Genomic DNA, 7,164 nt, shown 5'->3' with positions numbered 1-7,164 from the left:
TTTTTTTTTTTTTTTTGAAGAAACCGGACAGTGGCTGTCAGGTATTATATTAATAAAGCAACATCATTACAGGGTTCAAATTGAACAACACCAAAGGTAGCTTGACTGAACTAATCAGTGCCAGCAAAACCAGAAAAAAAAAAAAAAAAAAAAAAAAACAACTAGCCCTGCAACAACCAGAGTAATTAGGTATTGATTTTAAAGCAATAACCTATCTTTCTCCTTCTTACTACTACAATTATTCTCCCATAACGTTGCCTCATGGATAATCCAATAAGTGAGCACATCCACCGGGGGTAGTTTGTCTTCAAAGATTTTGGAATTTCGCTGTCTCCAAATGAACCAACACACAACCGAGAAGAGTATTCTCCATCGATGCCTTGCTCTAGCATTGCCTCTGAACTGACTGGCCGATCTGATCCAAACCTCTGTGACTGAATCAGCTTGTACCAGTAGAGTCGTACCAGCATACACCTCCAATTTATCCCATATTGCCCTTGAGTATGAGCAACAAAAAAACAGGTGCAGGCCCGTTTCCAATTCACAATCATCACAGATAACACAATTGTAAGTGCAATTGAAGTTTCTTTTTTGCATTACCTCGCCCGTTAACAATTTCCCTTGTAGAAGAAGATAGATAAATATTTTAACAGTAGGCGGAATTGAAAATTCCCAAATTTTTGAGAATTGCCATTTGAGATGTCCACCTACCATGAGGCTGGAATAAGAGGATTTGGCACTGTAAACCCCCTGAGATGTCCATCTCCATCTCAGATCATCGGATGAGTCATTGAAAGTAGGTGTTGGTTGGCTTATTTGCATGGTGGTCCACAGAGCTGAATTAGCTGCATCTCTAAGGCTAATTTTATGATGTAGTTGTCTAGACCCCGATTGAGCTAAGACATTCTTTCCCCAACAATCATACCAGAATGAGATAGTATACCCATTGCCGATTACCCATACCGTGGACCAATCAAAGATGAATTTGATGGAATGAAGCTGCAACCAGAAAAAGGAGCCCTGCTTTGACCACGTCAGAGGACCTGGTGAGAATGCCCCTTGCCACCTGATTTTTACCATCATTACTGACCACATGGATTGCGGCTCCTTGTATAGTTTCCACCACCACCGCAAGAGGAGAGCAATGTTCCTTAAGTACAGATCCGATAGGCCAAGCCCCCCCCATTCTCTAGGTAAGCATACCAAGCTCCAATTGCACAGTGGGATAGCTCGATTAGCAGAACCCAATCTGCCCCATAAGAAAGACCTTCTAGTTCTGTCAATACGGGCTATAACCCATTTTGGAAGAACAAAGCAAATCATGAAGTAGATAGGAATTGTCGATAACACCGACTGGACCAACTGCAACCGGCCCCCTCTACTAAGAAGTTTAGATTGCCAACCTTGCAGCCTCTTTTCAATTCTCTCAATCAGTGGCACGAAGAGATCTCTTGTTGGCTTTTTAATTGTAAGCGGCATGCCTAAGTATAACATAGGGAATGATGTTTGAGAGCACCCCATAACAGCTTTGACCCAAGCCAAGTTCTCCACTGCAATATTCAATGGAATGAATGTACTCTTTGTGTAATTAACCTGCAAACCCGAGATCAAAGTAAACAACCGTAATACAAGTTTGAGGGAGATTAAAGTTGAGATATCCGCATTCGCAATAATTGCCGTATCATCGGCATATTGTAAAGCTATGATAGCATCATCAATCTTGTTTGAGAGCGGCAATTGGAGGAGGGAGTTAGCAACTTGGATCATTCGTTGGAATACATCCACTGCAATGTTGAATAACATTGGAGATAGCGGGTCTCCTTGGCGGAGGCCTCGCTTGTGAAAGAAAGGAGCCGAAGGTTCACCATTGATGAAAATTCGAGAAGAAGAGGTGGTCCAGATGTTAGAAATCCATTCCACCCATCGAATTGGGAAGCCTCGGGCAATCATAACCGATCTTAGAAAGGACCAATCGATTGTATCAAAGGCCTTTTTGAAATCGATTTTTGAGAAGACAGCTGGTTTTCCCCCATGCGAGATATGATGAAGCAGCTCCCTTGTGGTAACAAAGTTTTCAGAAATTTGACGACCGTGTACGAAAGCCGTTTGGTTGCCAGAAATCAGATCCGGAAGCACTCGTCTAAGTCTATTGGAGAGGACTTTAGAGATGAGCTTTGGGATTAGATTCAAAACACTTATCGGTCTAAAATCACTTGTGGTATGAGGTGAATCAGTTTTGGGGATCATGATAATCCTGGCTTCGTTGAAAGGCATCAGGTCCAACCTGTTCTCATAGAATTCGTTCAAAATCTGACACACCTCATCTTTTACCTCTGACCAGTAGTTCTTAATGAACTCGTTCGGGAGCCCATCAGGCCCCGATGCCTTGTGATTTGCTAATTGCACAACTGCTGTTCTCTCTCTTCCGGATATCACAGCAGCATTCTCTCTCTTCCGTCTGTGCTTCTAACTTATGTTAAATATAAAGTCGCATCCCTTCTTTATCTCTCACAGTTGTGACTAGTCAAATACTGAGTAGAACTAAGGTGTTCTTAAGTTCACAAAATCTCTTCTATCGAATTAATTTTAAATAACAAATTCGAACTATTAAAATTCTTTCACTTTATGAGTGATGTGTCTACATGTGAAAATTTTAAAGTTTTGAATTAAATTAGTATATACAGTAAAGTGGTCAAAATTAGAAGGTTTATAAATTAATTTTAATGCATTTATTTTTTTGAATGCCTTTTGACCACTTTATTCTATACAAAATTAATTAAAAAATTAAAAAATTTCACATCTAGATGCATTACTCGTAAAACAAAAGAATTTTAACGATTTGAATTTGTCGTTTGAAACAAATTCGATAAGTTTTAAAATTGAGGTCACAAAAGAGTTTGATGAACTTAAAAACACCCGAGTTCTAGTCTCAAATACTCATCAGAACCGGACACACTCCTTTTCTCTAAGCGGTTTTATTATTATTATTTCATTACTAGTGTATTAAAATTGTGAATTGATAAAGTGATCAACTTTATAAAGCATTGACTATATTCATTCCCAATATGTTACTATTGTGCCACGTATCACACAATCCGGGCAATTTATAAAAGGCTCTATCATAAAAGGTGAGAAGTGATTATTGGTAGAACGCCTCAATTTGCATAATCTATATTCGATCATACGACTCATATAATTCAAACTAGTCTTATATTAATTTTGTTTAATTTTACAGTACAAATAATTTAATTTGAATTATACAATTTTGATTTGCATAAATTATGTATTATTTTTAAGTTCTCGTTAAGAAAATTAATTATCAAAAATACTTTACACGCTCTCTTGGCCCACTATTATTTGACCTCTATATTTTCAAGAAAATGTAAATAATTAATAAATATGAGAAATTTTATTAATATAGATGGATTTTCATATTTAAATTTTGTTAATTTGTATTTGTATCTTAAAGTTTATATGAGTCAATTATCCGACAACTATTTGTTTCGTATTCGTATTTGAATCCATATTCAGAAATTATCTGCTTCGTATCTGTATCCGTTTAAAGAGAATTTGGTTTTAAATTTTGAGATCCATTTACTACATGTATCCGTATTTGTATCCGCTTGTTGAAAAGTGGATATGAATTTAGTATCATTATTATCCGCTCCGTTTTAACCCCTAGCTGGAATGCTTGACCTGATTTGATAAGAGTAAGTTTTTATGTTAGTATGATATTGAACAAATTTCGGAACTTAGCATGATATTCAAAGTTAGCATAACTTTGGAAATTCAGAGTTGAGGAGAGATGACGCTTGATCTGATCTGAGATAAATTTGAATGCATTCGTGAATTTAAATAGTATCTCATGGTGCACAGACTTAGGTTCGAGTATCAGTTCTTACTCGTGAATTTAAATAGTATCTTTCCACTGCTCATACCTAGTCTACGCTCAAGTAAGAAATAGTCTCAAAAGAAAACAAGGAACATACACTTAAATTCACGAATGCATTTGAATTTACTCAGATCAGATCAAGCTTTCTCTCTCCTCAATTTTGAATTAATTTCAATGTTGGAATAAATTTTATCAGAGGTCACTCAATTTTATTTTATTTTATCACCAAACGAATTGATCACTTAATTTTGATTTATCTTTCTATAGCTATCAAACATTTTTTTTTTCAATCAAGTCACTCTAGAACATGTTTATTCCGTCCAAAATATTAATAGGTATGCTCATAAAAAATATATATTTTAAAATAAAATTCTTGCAATTTGATTTGAATTTTTTTATCAATATAATTAAAAAAAAATATTATAAGCTGTTGTCAACATATCCGCTGTTCTTACCTCCGGTAAAATCTTTTAGGAATTAATTAGGTTTTAATTTGCAGCATTCACACGGCTACAGTTCTTAACAATAATAAGCCCAGAAGATAATAGTCCACCTAAGAAAGGGAAAATAACATAATTGGCTAGAAAAAAGTCCTACAGTTGTTATACCTAAAGGTCGAGAGTTCAATTTCTTCTCACGACTTTGCAGCTTTTGCGAAAGTTTTCAAAAAAAATAAAATAAATAATGGTCCACCCTACCTTGACCACTTGCGATCATTAATCAAACAGTCAATGGTCTTGGCCCCTTGATTAACGACCACAGAACCCATAAATCAAGTCTCAGACTGTGGTGCCAAGCGCATTCAAAGAGCGGTCCACTAAATCCGGTCTACACGTTGTTCTGCTGCTCCTGCTCCTGTATTCAGCCACATTAAATCCCTACTCCAGACCCCAATCGTGTAGCAGATTTCAAGTTGGCTGCCTCATATTTGTGTGTGTGTGTGTTTTTTTATATATATATGGTGTCGGTATATTCTTAAAAAAAATAAAAGCTTGTACCACTGTACTAAATTTGCATTTTATATTTTATGTGTTTTATTTTTTAATTTTGAAATTTCACAGTAAAGATGGAAAATGCAACTATATGATTTTCACTTTAAGTACATATGAAGATTTTAATTTTTGGATTTATCTTTATCCCAAGTTTTTTATTGTAATAGTACAATTTTTTGAGCAAATAAAATTTTTTTTTAGAGAACTTATTTTACAAATAAGTTGCGAGGTCTTTTGGATGGTAATTAATAAACAAAATGTCGAGTACATGTTTAACATTTTTTTTCTTCAAAATAACACAGTTGTAGTGGTGCATTCTCACGATAAGAGTAGAATTGAATAAAAATTAGTCATTGCAATTTTAAGCCAATATACATAGAAAATTATTAATTATTATAGACATCTCTTTTTTATACATATGTGAGTTTTGGGGCTAATAATTAGATAATGTATATTCTTTTATTTTCCTTGCTACATCTTGTAGACAATCATTTGCAAACAACCAATTGTTCTAACTATTAGAAAAAAAAAAAAATCTAAATTTATTGTTTGTCAATTTTTTAAAACTAGTTATTATTCAAAATTGAAGTTTGATTCTACATATACACACAATATGTGTAAATGTGTAATGTGCTTGTGTCGAATTATGAGATTTTACTAGATATTTCGTGGTCTGAATAATAACCACAAATTTACAGTCTAAAATTATTTCAATTATAACGTCGTGTAAAATGTTGTTGTTAACTATGTGTCAGTGCATATATACATTAATGTATGAACTATTTGTTTCTTACTCAATATGACATGATTTACTATATTGATTAATTTTTCGTTTTGTTCTCATAATTTATAGAGGATAATTTCAAGAGTATAATTCTTCTTCGTTATAATTAAGTTCTATTAATCTTGTACTAAACTCATTTTTCATTTGTAAATTAAAGGACATTTTCCATCCTATTGATTAATTAAAAAACTATAAAGTGGAACTTAATTATTATTAATTAGTGATAATTAATAAATATGACAATAGTTTTTTCCAACTCATTACATGGTTGCTCAAAATTGATAAAGAATTCTATTATACATCATATCAGCCCGACAATTTAAAATAATTCTTTTTGTATGTATAAAAATAATTTTTTTGACCTTAATAACTCAACACATTGATAATAACACTGCATGTTGGATTTAGTTAACAAGTTCTATTACACATTCATTATAAGCAAGATGCTCAAAATAATGAATCATTTTTGTCAAACTATTCATTAACAATATTTATCTTTTGAATTGAATTATTATATTACTTGCCACTAAAAATATGCTCTACAACATACCAAATTTAATAAAAAGAGAGGAGACAAAAAAAGAGAAGACATAGTAAAAGTTCACCTCCTCTACATTTTAATTCAGAGATAACAAAAATTATTTAGTTTATACAGTGAGTTCGCTTCTCTTCTGTCCTTTCCTCAAATTTTTGAGTTCCAAAGAGAAATGTACAATCTACCCTTCTTTTTCAAATCAACAAACAAAATATCTCTAATTATAAATTATTAACAAAATGTCCTTGTGGGCTCCATTTTCCTCTCTCTTTCCCCTCCCTCTCACTTATCTTCCTACAACTTTTTATTTGAAATAGATGGTGTATTTAATACTATATGAAAATTATATGAAAATTTTGTGAATTTAAGAGTGCTTATATTTTATTGTATAATTTATTTTAATGTATATCTTGTAAGTTAAAATTGACAACATAATATTAGCTAATTTACAAAATAATTCTAACATGTGATTTCCTTTAACCGTCATTATAAAATATATATATATAAGTCTAAATAGTTGTGTCAGTTAAACATATTTTAAATTAATTTAATTGAAATCAAATTTTCTAATAATTTTCTAATTTTGAAATTTTCAAACATATATATATAAGCTATATGTCTTTACTACGATACTTAAAATGACTACAAATTTTCAAATAATTTTCTAGTTTTGCAACCCCAAGTTTCTAACTTTCAAATACAAACATAGTACTAAAGTGTTCATATTATATAAAATTAATTGTTATCATGGTTGGAGCCTGAATGATAAAAAAAAGAGGAATTGAACTCTTGATTCTTGGTATATGTTAAACCATATTTTTTTTATTTTTGTGAAAAAAATAAGGATCATGTTCATATTTCATTAATGATTGCAGTTATAAAAGTTCTAACCAAGATTATTAAAATAAAATAAAATAAACTCAAGACAGTTGAGCATATAAAAATATTTGATAAATAAAAT

Source organism: Carex rostrata, chromosome 16, assembly GCF_964058835.1.
Source record: "Carex rostrata chromosome 16, lpCarRost1.2, whole genome shotgun sequence".
Classification (NCBI taxonomy): Eukaryota; Viridiplantae; Streptophyta; class Magnoliopsida; order Poales; family Cyperaceae; genus Carex; species Carex rostrata.
The sequence above is the reverse complement of the archived record's forward strand: the minus strand, read 5'-3'. Positions refer to the sequence as shown.